The 21,854-nt window shown below is 37.8% G+C and overlaps 1 long non-coding RNA gene across 2 annotated transcripts in view; it reads left to right on the top strand.

Moving 5' to 3' along the window:
- Positions 1-21,854, top strand: part of LOC146394922 (uncharacterized) — a 247,917-nt gene that overhangs the window by 115,585 nt on the left and 110,478 nt on the right. Inside the window, exon 2 of one of the 2 annotated variants that reach the window (XR_014833712.1) lies at positions 14,584-14,722. The exons of the other annotated variant lie outside the window; for it this stretch is intronic. This is a non-coding gene — a long non-coding RNA (uncharacterized LOC146394922). The remainder of the gene's footprint in view (positions 1-14,583; positions 14,723-21,854) is intronic. 2 annotated transcript variants of the gene reach the window in all.

Raw genomic sequence — 21,854 nt, 5'->3', positions numbered from 1 at the left:
GGTGAGAACAGTCTGGCTTTCTTAAGCCCTAATTAGTCTTACCTGCTTCACAGCCACCAACAAAGTTGCCTAATTGATTTTTTTTTAATCACCAAGTGCTATGACAATTGCATTAAGTTATGGCAGTGATAATACAATATAGCCAAGCTGAAATATAAAACTCTCTCCAGAGAGAAAAGTAGAGAGGCTTTTGTTTGAGTTGATTATAAACTTTCTATCCTTCCTTACATAAGTGGCGGTGGGAATGGAGAGGTCAGAGGAAGGCTCAGTATGTTATTCTGCTCAAATCATCAATCTGTAGCTATAGTGCCAAGATATCTGGAGACGCTATTTCACAGATCCTGCCAGGCAGCCCATAACTTAGTGCCTTGGCCTACTTAACTGGAGGAAGGGTGAACATTTTGTAGCCAAGGACCAATTCCCCAGCCAGGTGAAATGTTGGCTCTGATAAAGCCCAGCCATCCCCTTCTCCTACTTTGCTATGGAGCCTAAAATTCTTCTCACTGATCGCTGTTTAGACATAGAATTATGTGCAGAAAGTCTTCGGTGTGTGTGTGTGTGTTGGGGGGCTGTGTTAGTGGACATGCACTTTTCCTCTTCAGAAGGAGAATAATAAATCACTCATATTAGGATGTTGTGGAAATACTAATGGGCTACATTCCTTTAGACTGTATACTTTCGTATTGTAGGAAAAGGAGCCAAGGACATGTGATCTTCTTTTTAAAGAGCCTGGAGCATAAGTTAGTTGGGATGCTCTGTGGCTCTTGGAAGATATGGTATATGGATAGGGGGAAACAGTATGATTCTATGTTATGTCAATAATTAGGGACAATACCAGTGGTGGTGTGTGCTCTATTGAATTCTCTCATCACTGATCTTAGGCTCCCAGGCCAACCACCTTTGGTCAGAAGACCAAGGTTCCCATACCTATCTGATCAACAGAATCAATTTGTCATCTTGCTAAATTACAGATATATAAGTTCTGCCCTAGAGCTACAAAATCAGAATCACAGACTACTTGGAAATTATGGTTCTTGAGGAGTTATTTTTAGAATTTAGCTTCCTTTTTCCTGTGATGAATCCTAGGGAATGCTTTATCTAGACTTTAGAATCACAGAAAAAAGGAAGCTAAATTCTAAAAATAACTCCTCAAGAACCTTAATTCCCAAGCAGTCTGTGAATCTACTCAGGACCTGCCCAGGCAAAGCAAAGCTGGACCAAAAGCAAGTGGGAGTCCAGACTGAGTCCCTTTATGGATCATCGTTTCTACTAGCAGCACCACAAGCTATGTTTTAAGATATCTGAGCCTGACCTCGTGCGTTGTACTCTGTTCTAGTAGCAGAAATACAGTCGGTGTCCTCTCTTCTTGCCTTGCCAGCAGGCTGCTCCAGAAACCTCCTTCTCATAGAATACTCCAGGTCAGAGGTAGGCATCTGTCTCTACAATGTTCTTTGTCTACAGTTTTAATAGTATGTACAGCTCTCCCAGTGTATGGACTTATGCCCATGAGTTTCTGAATCTTAAGATGCAGCCAGTTAGGGAATGAGTTGTCTGTTCCCTTTTCTTCCAAACCCCCTCTCCCCCCCGCCCCATTATCCTTAAGGATGGGACTCATGGAATCACGGTAAGTTAGTTTGGGAGAAGATAGATAGAAATGCAGTAAAAACACACGGCCTGTGGTTCCTTGAATCTGTGATTTTCCGTTGAGTATCTAGTCTTCTGTATAGGCTAAAGGTAGTAGGAGGATGAGGTTAATCCTCAGCCCTGCATTGTAATAAACCCTGTAAGGATGTGTCTGTCGATTTTTCTATAGAATGTGGGCATATCAACTGCCTATTGTCCAAAGCTTTAGCTAAAATATGACATAACAAGAAAACCCCCTTAATACCCTAATATAGGTTTATCCTACAAACATCATTTTCTGGTTCAACTAAATACCAGGTACTGAGGATCCCAGACAAGGTCTTTGCTTTCACTGAGTTTACATTCTTCTTGGAGAGTTAGGACTAGAGGAAAACATGATAAACAAATAGGAAAAACAGCAAATTCATATCCATGTTATCCATGTAGAGTTAAAACAGGAAATTTAGGAGTTTTGGTCATGGCTCAGTGGTTAACAAATCTGACTAGGAACCATGAGGTTGCAGGTTTGATCCCTGGCCTTGCTCAGTGGGTTAAGGATCCGGCGTTGCCGTGAGCGGTAGTGTAGGTCACAGACATGACTCAGATCACGCGTTGCTGTGGCTCTGGCGTAGGCTGGTGGCTACAGCTCTGATTGAACCCCTAGCCTGGGAACCTCCATATGCCGCAGGAGTGGCCCTAGAAATGGCAAAAAAAAAAAAAAAAGAACAACAACAACAAAAACCCAGGAAATTTATCAGGTGGCCAGATGATAAATTGGAGGGGATGGGGCAAGCTGCCAAAGAGAGGGCAAAGCTATGTATTTTTTTTTTGTTGTTGAAGTATAGTTGATTTACATTATTGTGTTTCAGGTGTATAGCATAGTGATTCAGTATTTTTGTATATTAAACACATTATAGGGTATTATAAGAAATGAGTGTGATTTCCTGTGCTATACAATATATCCTGTTCTTATCTATTTTGTATATAGTCTTCTTTTTTTTTTTTTTTGTCTTTTTGCCTTTTCTAGGGCCGCTTCCTGTGGCATATGGAGGTTCCCAGGCTAGGGGTCCAATCAGAGCTGTAGCCACTGGCCTATGCCAGAGCCACAGCAATGTGGGATCTGAGCCGTGTCTGCAAGCTCACAGCAACACCTGATCCCCAACCCACTGGGCAAGGCCAGGGATCAAAACCACAATCTCAGGGTTCCTAGTTGGATTCGTTAACCACTGCGCCACGACGGGAACTCCCTATTTTATGTATAGTCGTTTATATCTATTAATCCCATGCCTGTAATTTGTCCCTCCCTCTTTCTTTCTTCACTTTGGTAACCCCAAGTTTATTTTCTATATCTGTGAGCCTATTTATTATTGCTTATTAGGGCAATACCTGCAGCATATGGAAGTTCCCTGGCTAAGGGTCAAATCTGTGCTACAGCAGCTGGCCTACACCACAGCAATAGCAATGCGGGATCTGAGCCATGTTTGCAACCTACACCACAGCTCACTGCAATGCCAGATCTTTAACCCACTGAGCGAAGCCAAGGTTTGAACCCTCATCCTCATGGATACTAGGCAGGCTCATTACCACTGACCCACAATGGGAAATTCCTGTATTATGTTTTAGATTCCACCTGTAAGATACATACAGTATTGGTCTTTCTCTGACTTACTTCATTAAGCATAATATTCTCCGTGTCCATCCACATTGCTTCAAAAGGCAGTATTGCATTGTTTTTAATGACTGAGTGATATTCCATTGCATGCATACAACACATCTTCTTAATCTCTCTGTTGACGGGCACTTGGGTTGGTATTAACTGTCAATATTCACTTGATGAGTGGAGGCCTTGGAGATAGTAAGGCTTATACTATAGAAGTGAGGTCAGCAAATGATAGTGAGCCACATTGCACCTGCCATTTGTTTGTGTAAGTTTTATTGGGACACAGTCATACCTGTTTCTTAATGTGCTGTTTGTGGCTGTTTTTACACAACACCTGCAGAGTTGAAAGATGAGAGACCATACAGAGGACTGTGTGGTCTACAAGCCTAAAATATTTATCGTTTGGTTCTTTACAGAAAAAAGTTTGCTGACTCCCTGCTGTAAGAATAAAATGGGTTGTGGTGTGATGATATACTAAGCATCAAAATAACCTACCAAGGTGGAAGTTATTTTTATTCTTCGGTGAATTAGTCATCATTTTTTCATGCTACACAATCAGTCCATCACAGAATCATTGAATTCCTAGGTGCAGTTGCTTCTTACTAATTAGAATTACTTATCAGACCTGTTTCTTGAATAAGTGTCTGACAACCATGAGGAGTTGCCTGATCTGATCATTGAATGCAGTTTGCTTTCTATTAAGGTCAAGTATTTGTTGATACAGTTAATCCAAAATCTGTCGTAAATATTAGGGCACTCTCACAGCAAAGTTTAGGTTCTCATTTATGGAGTGTGAGTATCAGTGTTTGTACCAAGGAATCAATCCCTTTAGAGATGTTTAAGATCATTTCCTTGGATATTTACTTTCTTTTGTTTGTCTGACTCACATGAAATATTTTTAAATGTTTTGCCTTTCTAATTTGTGTCCTTTACGAAGTGTTTGTCAAATATTGATTCCCTTGCACAATGGGTCTTGAATGCAGCTGACGGTTGTTTTGTTTCACAACTTTGATTCATGCAGCCCTGGCTGCTGCCAAAGTCCTTTTCTGTGTACCAGCTTCATCCATTGACCTCGGCTCTGTTCTAGGAACAGGGTTTGTTTAATGGTTGCAGCTGGGGGATCACACATCCTCTTCCCAATTTTATAAGTTGTGCTGTTATAGAGCTTTTCATCTATGGTCTCAATGCCTTTTCCCAGTGTTCTAATTGAGGTAGCACAACAGCTCTGCCATAGAGGATATAATTATGCTCATTCTTTTGTGCAGATGTAAACAACAAGGTAAAGAAATTTGTCCAAGTTCAGAGGGAGTTCTCAGTTATCCCAAAACCAAAGCCTGTGGTGCTATTTTTTTTCCTATCAAATGTGCAAATGTAATTGGCCCTTCTTTGTCATCACAGTTGTCTCTCTCGTTCCAGTTCCCAACATTCACTTCTCGTTAATGCCTTTCCTGTTTGTATTCACCAGTTCCTCCTGAAGCTTTCTGTATCTTTTCTCCTGATGTGACCCCAAATCTAATTTTTTATACCAATCCCTGTATTTTCTACAAAGCATCCTAGATGCATTCAAATAGGCATGTATCTATTTTCCATCACGCTACAAATCTGAGCCATCAGGACCCTCTCTCTTCTGCTAGTCTTCAGTCTGACAAGACTCACTCCATGTAGTATTCTGGTCTTACCCTCTCTCTGTGTTATTGCTCTCTGTTGTTTTTTGTCTCCTTCTTTTACTTGGCTTTGATTTGTATTCTCTGAAAGCATATACATTTCATGAGTTTTATGTGTCTTTCCCTCCTTTTCTCCTTGCTTCTAATTGGATTCCACAATTACCCCATTTATGACCTACATTCCTTCAAATAATCCAGAACATTCCCTGTCTCCATGACTTCTCTACATGGGGTCTTCTATCTCAACCACACAGAGTAAAACAAAGCTTGCCTGGACTTCAGAATCCTCTTTACTACTACAGGTTATTCTATTTTCTATTTTTTTAAGTAAACAGAAGACTAGAAGATCATTTCTCAGTGACTTTTGCTAATATAAGAAGCTTCGGAAACTTATGCTTAAAGAAAACTAATTCCAGCATAGAATGATAGTGTCAGCAGATACAACTTAGAAGTTGATGATAAGAAAATATTTATTATATATTTTCCAATTAATAGGATCCTTCATTTAGAAATAAATACAATGAGGAGTATTAAATTGAGCTCAGTTTATTTTCTATTTAAATGTTTTATTATAGTTGATTTATAGTGTTCTATCAATTTCTGCTGTACAGCAAAGTGACCCATATATATATATATATATATATATATATATATATATATGTAAATCCCACCTGGATTATTGTTTGGTCTGGGGCTTCTCAGTGCCGATGGGTGGGGCAATCTTTTCCCAAAATGGTCACCTCTACAGGAACACATGCTGATGAATATTCACAAGAGCTTTGTCTCCAGTATCCTTCCCCAACAACAAGCCACAGTCACCCCCTTTTTTCCCAGGAGATCCTCCAAGAACTGCAGTCAGGTCTGATCCAGATTCTTAGGGAACTTCTGCTTTGCCCCAAGCCCCAGTGCACATGAAATCCTGTGTGTGCCTTTTAAGAATGGGGTCTCCATTTCCCCCAGTCACATGGAGCTCCTGGACACAAGCCCCATTGGCCTTCAATGCCAGATGCTCCAGGGTCTCTTTCTTGCAATGCCAGATCCCCAGGTGTGGGGAACTGATGTGAGGCTCAGAATTCTCATTGCTGTAGGCGAGTCTCTGTTATACAGTTACTTTCTAGTCTGTGGGCTGCCCACTTGGTGGGTATGGGGTTGCTTATATAACATAATCACCCCTCTTCTCATCTTGATATGGCCTCCTCTTTGTCTTCTGGAGTAGGATATCTTTTGGAAGGTTTCCAGTCCACTTGGTTGAAGGTTGTTCAGCATTTGGTTGTAGTTTTGTTGTTTTTATGAGAGAAGGTGAGCTCCAATCCTATTCTGCCATCTTAATCCCGTCTCCTGTGTATATTTTTCTTATTCTCTGAGTGTAGGGAAGCCAACTACTGTAGTCTTGGAGCACTGTTTATATGCAAGAGTGGCCCTGAGTATTTTGTGAGTGCTTACTATTTACTTTTGACATGAATATTGCTTTTGGTTTAGATCCTTGCTGTCTCTTTCCTCAGTGTGTGCAGGGTGTTATCCCCTTGATAAGATGCTGCACAAGGCAGTGGGCTGGGCTAGTAGGCAGTTCCTGGTTCCTGGGCCCTTGGTGGTAGCAAGGACTTACAGGAACATGGTACAGGCTACTCCTAGTTGCAGGGCCCTGGGAAGTGGCAGTGAGCCACATGGAAGTGTAGCAGCACCTGGAGTATTTGACAGTGGCATTGCCAGGTTGTGCGTGTTCCCAGGGAAGTGAGATCCATAGCAGATTGTGCCCCATTGCAGTGCCCTCCTCTGTGCCCACCTCTGAGGTGACTAGGGCTGCAGGTGGTGCTTGTTCTTGGACATGTAGTGGTGGCATGATGAGTCCATAATTTTTAGCCCATGCAGGAGTCACTGCCACTCATAGCCCACTGAGGAGAGGCCCTACACCTATAGCCCCACTCTTCAAAGGTCACTTGTTCCTATGGTGGTCTGCCCCTCCTCCTCTTGCCATCCACACCAATGGTACCTTGTTTCTCCTGCTTGCCCACACCTCCTCTCAGCTTCCCTCGGTTGTGGCACTCAGCTCTCCAGCCCTTGAAGCACCACTCCTTAGCCCTTAAGGCTGTCTCCACACTGCCAACCCAAGTCCAATCCTTGGAACCAACCTCTGGAGCCTGAGTCTCAACTCTGAGCCTCCTTCCGAGCTTCTCAGGTTGTGGTGTCCCAGGAGGTGGTAACAATTGTCTGTGTGACTTTCTCTCTGCTTTGCCCTCCTCAGTGCAGCTGCTGCACTTTTCTTTGAGGCATTGAGGTGCCTCCTCTGCTGATCTCCCCATCACTTAGGTAGCTTCTCAGGGTCTGGGTTCCTTTCCTCTTTCACAGCTCCATCTCAGAAGTGTTAGCCCCATCCTGATTCTTTTTTCTTCTTCTCTCTCTGTCTCTCTGTCTCTCCTTTTTTATTCCCTTTTGTCCTCCCCAGTTATGTGAAGTGTTTCTTGACTGTTTTGGGGGCTTAAGGTCTTCTGCCAGAGTTCAGTAGATGTGCTGTGCAACTTGTTCTACATGTAGATGGGTTTTTTTCTTTTTTTTTTTTTTGATGTGCTTATGGAAGTTGAGCGCCATATCTTACTCCTCTGCCAACTAGATCCTACCTGCTATTTTTAATTTTTTGCTTATTTTTCTTTTTTTCTTCCCCAGCCACCTAACTTTCATTATACACTGTTTATTAATCTCTGTAAAATCTTAATCTCTCACTACCTTGAAACATTCCTTCCCTGACTCATTGCCTAAATGTTGAGATGCATACTTTATAGTGATTAATGTGAACTCTTCTTAATCTGACTATTATTATTTTATCTTTCTCTGTTTGGAGATAAGAGAAGCACTCTCTTCTCACTGCTTGCTAACTTAGGAAGGATTCAGGATAAGCATCACATCCTACATTGCTTCTCTTATGAACCAGCTTTCTCTGCCAGAAGAATTGACCATCTTTTCCTTTATGCTAAAACAATGTGAATATAAGACATGATCAGTCTCTCCAGTCATCCTAGCAAACTGTGTATTATTTAATGGCAAATTTGGTACAAGGTCCTAGAACTCACATGGGAATAGAAAATCTTCAGATTCCAATTGGGTATTTGAAATGAATAGAACTATGCTTCACGAAGCCCATGGTGAACTTCAGAGATGTGTGAGAAATAAACCAATATGTTGCAAACCAAACCTGTTGGTTTATTGTTGTTTTTTTTTTATTTTTTATTTTTTTAGGGCTGCATCCTAGGCATATGGAAGTTCCCAGCCTATGTGTCAAATCATAGCTATAGCTGCTGGCCTACGCAACAGACAGCAGCACAAGATCTGAGCTGCATCTGTGACCTACACAAGCTCATGACAGCACTAGATCCCCAACCCACTGAGCAAGGCCAGGGATCAAACCTGCATCCTTGTGCATACTAGTTGGATTTGTTTCTGCTGTGCCACGAAGGGAAGGAAACTCCCTGGTTTGTTTGTTTGTTTGTTTATTGTTTTTAATCTGGCAATATATCTTAAACTAAAATTTGAGTTTTTATGCTTAAACTATTGCATAAAATACTGTAAACTATGTGTTTGTGTCATTCTAGTCTCTGTCGTATCATCTGTTGGTAACTAGGCTAATGACACTACCAATATGTTGACTTTATTCAATTGGCACTACTTTGCTGCATTGCTCTATTTGGAACCTTATACCAGACAAGGAACACATGTGAGGCAAGTCTTGTTTTCTGTGCTGACAGTGTTTGTTATCTTATGCCCTCTGATAAGGAAATGGCCTGACAGAAATACTTTGAAATGCTGAAAAAGTGTTTTTTATCCTAATTATAAATCCATCATAGGTGATTTATAAAGTCTTTATTTAAAAGTAAATTAATTTAAATAAAAATAAATTACTCATGAACTATTTGCTTTCCCCCTCCATCCAAACAAGGTGTTATCCTTTTGGTATGTTTTCTTCTAGTATCTTTTCTTAGGTGTTTCGATGAATTTTTTTAAACTTGAGATTATATATATTTCAATTCAGATTCAAAGACTTTTGAAACTGAAAGGAATCAACAAAGTGATCTTCCTGTTATCTCATTTCACTAATAGGGAAACTGAGACTTCATAAATATCACATAGATAATAAAACATGGAGCCTGAACTTGGATTCTAGATGTCTGTAACAAAACTGAATTCTGGTATGAAATTAAAACATGTTATAAAACTCCACCATTGTATTACTCATTTCCAGTTATTTTAGCTTTAGTGGTGGCATGATGTGATTAAAGAAATAACTTTACAATGGCATACATAAATAGAAGTCTAATATTTTTTCTTCTGTGTACATTAGATTTATTATGTTTTATTAGATTTAGACATGTCATGCATTCATAAAATGTGGCCAGATTTTGAGGGTAATATAAAAGCATAATGCATTCAGCTTGAGAGGAAAGTTTTCTATACTTATCATTTCAACAAATTTTTCAGGGTAGATATTTGGGGAAAGGGAGGAAAATACTCAATTGCGATGCTACATATTTCAGAACAAAAGTCAAATGGTTCAAGAGGGCAAGAAATCAATCATCTCAGAGTAATGTCAATAGGAGTCAAAATCATTAATTTAATTCTTTGTTTTTAGAGTCTTGACAGTAGCTCCACATTCTTTAGACCAGGAAATGATAAGGGAATAATGCAGGATGCTGTAGCAGACGTAGACAAAGTACACCCGCTGACTCAAAGTTCCTGATGTTCTTCTGTAAGTTGGGAACCTAAATCTACAGGGCAGAGTTTCTACTTATACATACTGCAATCTGAGCCTTTTATTTCCACTCAAAAACTTTAAAAGTAATGGCTACAATTTACTTGCCATGGTCTTTATCTTGATTCTTGCCTTCCCCATCATTTATGCTTAGGTGTGTGTATATATAGAAGCTTTTTCCTTTCTTGTCACCCATCTGCTTCTTAGCAGGCTCAAACTAGGTAACAACCACCTATCTGTGATCAAATGCTATACTGCATGCTGCCTAGCATGACAACAGGGAACACGTCAGGCAGGAGGAGGGAAAGGTGGTTAATTTTAAAGAATGGAGGCTGTGATTTGGACACAAATAGGTTGGTAATAATCCCTGAAAGGACCTGCCATTTACAACAAGAGGAAAAAGAGCCAAACAAGCAGAGTGGTAATGACAAAGTATAGTCCTGATTTCAGAGTTTCAGCGTTATAAGAAATGGAAAATCATCTATTTTATGACATAACACAAGGAGTTTTTCCAGGGTGTATGTGCACACTTCCAGGAAGGGAGGACCTTTGTTTTTGGCCAGCAGATACACAGTTGAAAGTTTTCTATGGTCCCTGGCTCTGGGCAGCCTGTGATTCTTTCCCATTGGGCCCAGTAGGGAGGAACTACTTTTATTTGGTAGTTTTTCCATTCTCTGCATGGACCGATTAGCCACCACCACAGCCACCCGTGGTTCCTTAGCCTGACTCACCTGCACCGAGCCTTCTCTTCTCTAAGATAAGCATCTTTTTACTTTAAACTTTCCTGATATGGCAGGTCTTTAGGTTTTCTAACCATCTAGTGATTGTAGAATCTTTCCAGTATGGTGCGCTCCCTTTAATGTGGATGACAGTGTAGGTGTGTTTTGATGCAGAGCAGATGGAGACACTTACCTTGTCCTGGTAACTGGCTATGAACTGACTGAATATCAACTCCCCTTTTGGAGGCCACATTGTATGGTTGACTTCACTGACCCTACTACTGCCTAGTAAACTATCTCATATGTTTGTGGTTTTACTAAAATTCATTACTTTTGACTTGTCGTGGTACAGAAGTAAGTGGTCTTATGTAGATTTCTATTAATTTTCATCTCGATAGGTTTTATCAATCATTGTGTATTATTAAATGTATCTGAATCCAAAAATGAACATTGGATGCTCCGTGATGACAGATGATACTCAGTGGTAAACATCTTGACTCTCTGGTTTCTTGTGGTCTTTGGGGAGAGGATGCTGATTTTTTTCTAGTTTTCATCAATGTGCCAAAAATAAGATATTTAACTGAGAACCATGATCTATGAGGCTCTTAGGATCATTAAATCTACTGCCCACACATTTGACTGCAGATTTGTACCAGGAAGCCTTTTAAAAACATATTTTACTGTGGACATTTTAAAATGTATGCACAAGCAAAGAGAACGGTGCAACAAATCAATATACCTCTCTTTTCCAGTTCATGTGAATTCAACCATTTTCAATACCAGGTCAATCTTATTTAATCTGTAACCTTACTCACTCAGTCTGAATTGTTTTTGAGGCAATCTCAGAAATTGTATTTTATCTCTAAATATTTTGTTATAGATATTTTTAAAGATAAGGCCTCTTTGTTCTAGCAAATCATTATTACAACTAAAAAGCACCATCAATGTAATGTAATACAAGCATTATCCTTAGAATCATCAGATATTCAGTTTGTGTTCACATTTCCAAAATTAAATATTTTTTGCTTCATTTTACTTTTCCTCTTTCTATCATTTTTAGTTTTTATCTTGTTTGTTTCAATCAGTATATATATGATACATATATATATATATATAGTGTGTCTTAAGATGCCTTTTATCTCTGTAATTTTAGTAGTTTCAATATTGTTTTGAATAAATTATATATATATATATAATTATGTATTTATCCAGGCCCTGTAGAACTTCACCTGTGGATATTCTGATTTTATCCATGTTGTATCAATTAATATATTGTGCATGTTTCTCTATCCTTTGAATTACTTAAAATTCATTAGTTAGCTCTAGAGGCTTGATCAGATTCAGGTTCCTGTTTATTTATTTATTTGTTTGTTTATTTCTTTTTAAGCCTGTACCCTGAGGCATATGGAGGTTCCCAGGCTAGGGGTTGAATCAGAGGTGTAGCCGCTGGCTGACACCATAGCAACACACCAGATCCAAGCTGATCTGCACTCTACACCATACCTTATGGCAACACCAGATTCTTAACCCATTCAGCAAGGCTGGGAATCTAACATCTATCCTGATGGATGCTAGTCAGATTCATTTCCACTGAGCCACGACAGGAACTCCCAGGTTCCTATGTATTTATTTACTTTTGTGATTCTACTTCATAGGTGGTGCTGTGCCGTGCTCTTCCATTAGGAGGTATATGATATTTGGTTTCCTCTCTTTCCATGACAGTGGCAGCTGTTGATAACCGTTGCATAGATTCCTTAATCCATTAGATGTTGTATGATGGTCATATTCTAATTCCATCTTTCATTATTAGCTGGGATACTTCCATGAAAAGAAACATACCTTTTTCAACCATTATGTTACTACAGTGTGTAGATGGTATAAGAAAAATTAGGGGTGGAGTTCCCGTCATGGCGCAGTAGTTAACAAATTCAACTAGGAACCATGAGGTTGTGGGTTTGTTCCCTGGCCTTACTCAGTGGGTTGCCGTGAGCTGTGGTGTAGGTTGCAGATGTGGCTCAGATCCCGAGTTGCTGTGGCTCTGGCGTAGGCCGATGGCTACAGCTCTGATTCGACCCCTAGCCTGGGAACTCCATATGCCATGGGAGCGGCTCAAGAAAAGGCAAAAAGACAAAAAAAAAGAAAAAAAGAAAAAAAGAAAAATTAGCGAAACACTTTTTTGTATGTATGAGTTTAAATATAAGTATTAGTTAAAATATATATACATAGTCAGTTTAAAAATAATGAGCAGTTATCTAGCCTCTCCTAAAGGTGATCAGTGCTGTGTGTGTTGTATTTGGTATCATTATGCCCACATGGGCTTAAATGTATTTAATGTGTTTAATCCATTGCATTTATTATCTTTATTAGTGTTTAAACTGCCCTTTCTTTGGCCAGTGGGCATTTGGTTTGCCTTCTCACTCCTTCAATAGGACTAGACTCACCTCTCATAGCTTCCTAGCTTTCTGATACCCCAGGGTCGTTTTTTATATCAAGAGTGTTGAAGTTGTAAACATAGGGACCAATAGCTCTAAAAGGTCAAAGGTTTAGAGTATTTTTTTTTTTTTTTTTTTGTCTTGTGTCTTTTTTTTTTTGCCTTTTCTAGGGCCGCTTCCTGAGGCATATGGAGGTTCCCAGGCTAGGGGTCGAATCGGAGCTGTAGCCACCAGCCTACGCCAGAGCCACAGCAACGCAGGATCCCAGCCGCGTCTGCAACCTACACCACAGCTCACGGCAACGCTGGGTCTTTAACCCACTGAACGAGGCCAGGGATTGAACCCGCAACCTCATGGTTCCTAGTCGGATTCTTTAACCACTGCGCCACGACGGGAACTCCGGTTTAGAGTATTTTTATTTTTTAAAAGTTTTATTCGTGTATAGTCGATTTGCAGTGTTGTGATAATTTCTGCTGTACAACACAGTGATTCAGTTATACATATACACATATCCATTCTTTTTCAGATTCTTTTCCCATATATATGATCACAGAATATTGGGTAGAGTTCCCTGTGCTACACAGCAGGTCTTTGTTGGCCAGTCATTCCATATACCACACTGTGCATATGCCAGTCCAAAACACCAAGGGTATTTTTCTTGAAGGGACTAGAGGAGGCACATTCATGGCTGAATGAATTTGAGTTTTGCTTTCTAAAACAAAGCGAATTTAGTAAAAACCAAGAGAGTTACAGTTTAATTCTTAGTTTCAAATTCAAAGATGGAGCACAGAATTTTTCTGATGGACTTTTCTTGGACATTGGAATAGGTTGTAGCACTGAGAAATAATAATAGCATAGAATTCAAGCCAACAATAGTAATGCTTTTAGATTCAACATTTGTTGCTGTTTTCAGTGACCCTATATTCAAAGTCCATAATAGTGCACAAATTGTGCAATCAGAGAGACAAGTATACATGTAAATTATGATAAAAATATCATCTCATATTTGTATAACATTTCAAACTTCTCACAGTACTTTAACGTACATTATCCCCATTTGATTACAGTCTTTATGACAGATATTTAAAGGGAAGAAGGAACTCAAAGAGCATGCTAGTAGGTTGTTATTTTCTGGGGAACTCTCAGTGGATTTTGTTTCTCTGTAATTTAAAGATTGAGGAAATGTGTGAACTAGTAGACAGATAGCCCCAGATTTGGTGTTTAAGTACCAAAACAAAAGGTTAGGATTATAAAATTGAAGTGAAGTTAGGGTTATAAAAATGGGAGTGGCAACTTTTCTTCACAGTATACAGATTTATCATTTTTATGATATTCATATTTATGAGCACCGTTGGATACACCAAGGATTTGTGTACTGTGATAAATGGTAGGACATCACTTCACCACATGCATTGACTCACTGCTTTTTCTGGGTTGACTGTTTCCCCTCTTGTATTTCATCTATCTCATTTTTACTGTTTTCTGCTAGTTTTTCAAATTCACTAAGGATTTGGAGTGCTGCATATCTCCACCTATTTTAGTAACATGTCTGGAAAATAAAAAGACTTTTTCTGAAAGTTATTTGCAGAGAGTTACTCTTCTGGATTTGAAGAAACTCTTAAGAGTGATTTCTAGTTAGCTTCGCCTTATAGTACTAACCATACCTGATTTTCTATTATGATTACTGTAATTGTATAAGCTATCTGTCTTTACTGCAAGATTGTGATTTCATGTCCTGGTTCCACAGATAGTGATGGACTGAGAAGCAGGCTGTGTGTGAGGCATAGCACGAGACGGTGTGCTTAGTGTTAAGGACATGAAGATGAATGAGACAGTCCCTGCTCATGAGGAGGTCCTGTGTGGTGGCAACAGAAGGAGGTGGGCAGGTGTGTAATGCTAATCTCACCACAACACTGACAGTGCAATGGTCGAGACATGTGCATTATAACATGGGAGTGGAGAAGGAAGACCTCTGACCCAGCCCAAAGTTGCTGGGCAGGAATTATACTTCCCATCCTTCTACCCCAGCTGCTTAGCACAGCACTGTGAGCTTAAAGCAGGGCTCACTGGTCACCTTGTATAACATTATAGGGAGATTTGTCACTATCCTATGAGAGAAATGCTTACACTGTTCTCACCAATATATTTTCATTGAAGTGACTTGTATTCTGGGAAGAAATACTTTTAAATGATCTACATTAGAAAACTTTTTAAAAAAGGGAAGAGAACAATGTAGAGTAGCTGAAACCATCCTCTGTGCTGAGATTTAGGGATCTGAGAGCATCTTTCATCATCACCTTGGTACTCAGAGTTGTACAGCTAATCCAGTTAATGGAGTTGTGCTTCTCTCCCTCCCTTCCCACACTGCCAGACACCGCAGGTGTGACCATTAATAAATATTTTGCATAATTAGAGTATTATTTATTTCTGCAAAGTTTCCAGAAATGATTATAAAAATAAGATTATGAACTAGGTGCTAGATCTCCACAGCCTATCATCACCAAGCTGAACTAGGTTAAGGTCAACTGCCCATCTTGCTATTCTGTTACTTGCCACTAAATAGGTGATATGGAAAATTCTCCTTAAAAAGTCAAAAAGAATTGCTGTTCAGAGAACTTCCCATTAAATAGTTGAGATTATTGACCTTAACCAAGAGATGTAATATTGACAAACTACCTCTAAGCGCTAAAGTCTTAATGGTCTCTGTCTACAAAGCCTGTGATACAGTTTTCATCTGCATATGTACATAAACCATGAGGTTTAGAATCTGCTAACATGTCCTAATTACCGTTAGTTGTTTTATGGCTACCTTTGGCAATTTCTGAATATCAGAATATATTATTCGAATGCTGGCAATTTTAGAAATGCCAGGTATCCAAAAGCTTAAGTATGTCTTTTTCACGAATGGTTAGCTCTTATTAATTGACTAATAAGTTCAAAAAGTTATCTGGAATCCTTTACATTTCCAACAATATCACTCTGAAACGAGGAGGCATTTCAGGTGTAGAGACCCTTAATGTCCATCAAGAAATACTGAGGGAAATAAGCCTCCACTCCTCAGTGACAGATTTAGAAACTTGCCATTTCTCTCTTTTACTTTTTTTTTTTTTCCTGAAGTCTCTGCTGTCTTCTTTCCAGTTTTACTTTTAGGTGAATGAATTTTTCTTTGCTCCAGGTCTCTATATAGGTTACCATGGATTTCACAGAGCTAGTTTCTCACTCCATGTCCTGTGTGATTAAAAATCATATGCAAATCAGGCTTTACTTAGATAAAAGCCTCAGCCCATCTGGGGTATGATGGTATGAGATTAACAGTCTCCACTATATCCTGTTCTAAGTTCAACAAATAAAAGAGAAGGCTATTCAATTAAATTTGGAAATGATGGCTAACCGTCAAAAACTTTTCTATAGGGAAAAAAAAAATCCTCTCCTGTTTGTTACATGAACAAACTGAAAGAAACATCACAATAGTTGATTAGGTCAATCTAATTAATAGCTTCAGCCAACAAAATATCGTATACACCCAGCTTGAAAACTAACTTCCAATACTAAAGGGCCTCTTGGTAGAAATTTAGGAGTTGTCTTTTCAGCTTGCTTAGGTCATATCTTCTCTTTATACCTGGTACATTTCATTAGAAATTCTATTTCTGTGCTTAGTCAGAAAATAAAATTCCTGGTACAAAATAAGGCATTTGTAGGGGTAAATGAGTGGTTGGGAACCATATACAAAGATGTAGATTCTTTATGGACACTTCACATTGGTGTTTAACTGAGGATTTTGTTTGTTTGTTTGTTTATCTTGACCCATCTCTCTATATCACAGGATATCCTCCATTTTTGTTTTATTTGGAAAAAAAGTAAAGAGATTGCTAAAGGTGATTGAGAAAGATTTATAATTTTATTGGGAGATAAATAATTTATATCTTTAGACAATTTACTTTAGAAGATTGAAGATATTAGGACTTCTACCTTTTCTTTTACTTTTCTTCCTCCAATTTCACTAACTTTGAGCCTTTGTACCTTTATTTTAATATTCCTAAGGTTGAACTTTATGTTATATGATCACAATGAATTTTTGTGAGTATGTGGTTTGTCTATAGATTGATTCTAGAATTTCTAAAAAATGTATTAAACAGTAGTATGTTGTAGTGGCTCTCACTGCATAGCCAAGAACTGAACTTGTGTTACACTTATACATTTTTGTGTAGTACCTATTCATCTTGAAATTTATAATGTCTTTCTCATTCATGTTCAGTTTTTTCTTTGTTTTCCTTTATCTCATTCTGTTTCTCCCTCTCTATCTTGCCCCAAATCCCACTTTCTGTTGAGTCCCATTGCTGGGCAACAAGAGCCCTCAGCAGTTCTGTCCCCAGAGCAGATGCTGTTGTTTAAAACTTCTCAACAGCTTTCACCTTGACATTCCTTCTCTGCTTTTCTAGGTTGGTTTCTTTACTTCATGTTTCTTAATTCTTAGGTTGCTCATTGGTTTTGTTAAGCACTTTATTAAGTAACTTCATAAGGAAGGGTATGTGGGAGATACATTTTGTAAGTTCTTACATATCCGAAACTACTTTTAGTCTATGATGACACTTGATTAATAATTAGGTAGAGTTTGGAATTCTTGGTGAAAATCACTTACCTAAAGAACTTGGGAAGCATTGCTATGTTGTTTTCTAGAATTTAATGTGACTGGTGGAAAGTGTGATATCAGTTTGGTTATTGTTTCTTTGGGGATGACAATTTTCTCCCTATGAACATTTTCAGGGTCTTTTTTTTTTTTTTTTTCCCACTGTACAGCAAGGGGGTCAGGTTATCCTTACATGTATACATTACAATCATTTTCAGGGTCTTTATCTGTGATGTTATGAAATGCCACAATAATAGTCCTAGAGGCAGGTCTTCCTTTATCCATTTGGGTGGACTTTTCAATCTGGAGACTCTGAGAAAATGGCATTTATTTGTCTTTTAATAAATTTCCTGGCGTTTTCTCTTTTCTCTATTAGGCAGGTGTTCTCCTGAATCGATGTTCTGTCTTTTATCTGTCCTTTCCTTGTGTTTTTATTTTTATATTATGGATGATTTTCTCAACATTATCTCCTAAAACTTTATTTTTCTTTGCCAGTCATGTTTTAAATTTTCAAGTGTCCTCTTGTTCTTTAATCTTTTTTCATAGCTTCCTGATTTTAAAGATAAATTAACTATTCAAAACCATCTGAAAACACTAATTAGAGACTTTCAATTACCTCCCCCCCCCCCCCCCCAGTTTCATCAATATTCTCTGGGACTTGTTTTTTCCCCATTCACCATGGTCTTTTCTGGTTTTCAGGATTTCCTTAAAAGCTATTCGTTCCTTCATATTTAAGTATGAGGACATGTAAAGCTGTTTGAGATCTCAGGGTACATGTGCCAGATTTCTCAGATGATTGGCCATTCTTGAGGTGATAAGAATAACAGATTATAGGACTCCTATATGTTGGATGCAGAGGGTTTAACCTGAATCAGCAACTTACATTAGCATCATAATTCACCATCACCATCTATCCATTCTGCTTGGTTTTCCACAATTCCACGTTTCTCTGAGGTATTTCCAAGCAGATCAACTTCCTCTTCAGCCATGTGCATTCTACATTCTAGGCCTCTGTGTAACTTTACGTGCATTCTGGGTTGGTGTTTGGTCTGCTCACTTGCATCACGTACTGCATTGCTGTCACCACCCCATTTTTTTTTTTATTATTTGTTGAAATCTCTTATTCTTAGATAACCTATCTTCTACTTATTACTTGTTGTATGATTATATATCTTTAATTCTTTTACAGTAAAGGTGGTACTTTCAGGATGGAGAGAAATCGACATATGATCAGTGTATCATCTTAAAGGAGTTCAACCTAGTTCTTACCTAATTTGTAAATGCTCATAGATAAAAAAATAAAAAAAAAAACACCTCCCCAAACAAACAAAAACACCATAAGGGATGTTTTATTGAATTGAGAAGAAAAAGCATATTTTTAACATGTACACTTTGATAAAATTCGACATAATCTATATGCTTTTGAAACCAATACAATGAAAATAATGAACATATCCATCACTCCCCAAAGTTTCCTCATGCCTATGTAATCCTCTCTTTCTTTGCCTTCTCCTTTGCATGTACCAACAGCTACTGTCTGGCTTTCTGTCATATAGATTAGTTTGCATTTCCTATAATTTTACATAAATTGAACCATATGCACCTTTTTTTTTTTTTTTCCTGGCTTCTTTCAGTCAGCATAATTACTTTGAAATTCATCTATGTTGTTGCATATATAAAAAGTTCATCATGGAGTTTCCTTTGCAGCACTGCAGGGCTCGGGTTACTGTTGTGGCATGGATTTGATCCCTGGCCCGGGAACTTCCACTTGCCGTGGGTGTGGCCAAGAAATGTTCATCATTTTTATTACTGAGTAACATGTCATAGCATTGATATACAGTTTATTTACTCATTCACCTGTTGATGGACATTTGGGTTGTTTCACGGTTTTGGCTTTTAAAAAAATAAAATTTCTATGAACATTTGTATTTAAGTCTCTGTATAGACCTATGCTTTCAATTATTTTGAATAGATTCCTAATAGTGGCATGGCTGGATCACATGGTGAGTATGAGATGGCCTCAGCCTGATGTCTCGTCTGCAGTCATGTTTAGAGGGCTCAGGCTTCAAAAGCTTGGGAAAAGGAGCAGATCCAATTGAATTTCTTTATACCTGCAAAAAAGGTTTAAGAAAGATGACTTTTAAGACCAGCCATATAAATTACTATTTCTAATACCAACACAGCATTGAAGTGCTCTTACGGACTTCATAACCCATAACTTCACAAATTCATAACTTCAGTTTCATTTCCCACCAAAATTTATATGTAAAAGTCTTAATCCCCAATGTGAGTCTATTTGGAGATAGAGCCTTTATGGAGGTAACTAAAGTTAAATGAAATTATAAGGGTAGAGCCCTGACCCAACTGTATATAAGAAGAAAAGCAGAGAGCTCTCTTATTCCCCACTGTGTAAGGACACAATGAGAACGCAGCAATCTTCAAGTTAGAAAGAGAGTACTAAAGCCAAATCAATTGGCACCTTGATCTTGGCTGTCCCATCCTCTGGAAGTCTGAGAAAATAAATTTGTTGTATTATAAGGATATTGATTGCCCTTGAATCAGTCTATGAATTCAGTGTAATTCTAATAAAAAAATCAAGACAGAATCATAAAACTTTAATCAAAAGCAAATATTTGATAGTGATGAGGACACGATTAAAAAAGAACAAGGTAGAGTTCCCCTGTTGGTGCAGCGGGTTAAGAATCTGGTGTTGTCACTGCTCTGGTGTGGTGTGGGTTCGATCCCCTGGCCCAGGAATTTCTGCATTCCAGAGAAGTATGTCAGAGAAGACTGTGTAAAGCATATTCTTTTTTGTGTTATTTATATAAAGTTCAAAACAGGTAAACCTAAAGACAAATTGAGGAAACACTCAAATGTAATGAAAACATGAAGAAAGGAAATATTGAACATAAAATTCAGGATAATACCTATATCATTGAGCCTGGGAGGGAGATGAATGATAGGGAATACATGGGGAAATTCAGTTGGATAGGTAATAATTCTATTTATTAAACTGGGTAGTGGATAAACATCTATATGTTCATTATAATTGTATATGGAGAATATAACCTCTGAGATATTTTATGCATACTTTATATATGATATATATATATATACACTTAAAATATATGAAGTATCAAAAAATAAATACATTTCTTTTTTATTCAACAAGCTTACATGGTATCTTCTGACTCCCCCTTTGAACGTTTAAAGAATTTGGTGTAATTGTAATGCTTTTCCCTGTTGCCACTTCTTCCTCTCTGACCCCTAGTTTTTATTAGATTATTATATTTATACTGTCAAGGATTATGGCAACAGCATTTTCTGTATAATGAAGTCTACAAGCTTTCTTTAAAGGTTGTGTCTGCATATTTAACTGCAATAAAACTACATTTACATTTTTACGATTATAAGATTATACAAAGCAGAACCATGTAATGTGGTTTTAAAATTGTCACCTACTGCTTGCAAGTGAATTTTGAAGGGTCATGTTCCCAAAGATTATATTTAAATTCCTTTTGAATTAATTTAGAATCATCGGTGATTCTCAAACTTAATGCAAATTGTTATTACCTTGGGAACTTTGAAAAACACTGATACTTAAGTCTCACTTGTACATATCCTGATTTTTTTATCACAGGATCAAGGGTGGGTGGTTCGAGCACAGGGATTTAGAATCTACCAGCTGATTACAGTTTATCATGATTTATTTGATACTATTTCTCATATTCAGTACTTTCTCCTTCTAAAATATTATTGCTACTAAATTTTCTCCAGGTAGGTTTTTCTTTCCTAAAGTTTTGGTAAATTTCTGAGTCTTTGCATATTTTAAAATGTCTTATTTAATCTAATATTTGATTGACAGCTTGGCTGAGTATAGATTTCTAAATGTATTTTAAAAATTATATTTGAACATTTAGTAATGCTGATGAGAAGTCTGATTCCAGGTTGATTTTTTAATTTATGTGGATTACTTTTGTAGATTTTTTTTAAAACATTTTTAATAGTTTGTTTTTATTCTCAGAGTTCTAAAGTTTCTGTGGTATATGTCTTTCTGTGGGTCTTTATTTTTCTTAGCACTAGGTAGCCTCTTTCAATACATGAATATCATTATCTTTTTTTCTTCTAGTTTTACTGGGATATAATTCACATATAATATTGTATAAGTTTAAGATATACAGCATAATGATTTGATTTATATACATTATGAAATAATTACTGCAATAAATTTAATGGACATCTATCAACTCAAATGGATACAAAATTTTTAAGAAAAAATTTTCCCATAATGAGAACATTCAGGATTTATTCTCTTAACAATTTTCATACATAACATACGGCAGTGTTAATTAATCATGTTGTGCACTATATTTCTAGTACTTATTTGTCTT

Source organism: Sus scrofa, chromosome 18 (genome assembly GCF_054392235.1).
Source record: "Sus scrofa isolate SSC_HxYL_T2T_F1_AM1 chromosome 18, Sscrofa_HxYL_maternal_Yorkshire_Landrace_v2.0, whole genome shotgun sequence".
NCBI lineage: Eukaryota > Metazoa > Chordata > Mammalia > Artiodactyla > Suidae > Sus > Sus scrofa.
This window is presented reverse-complemented; position numbering and strand designations above follow the sequence as displayed.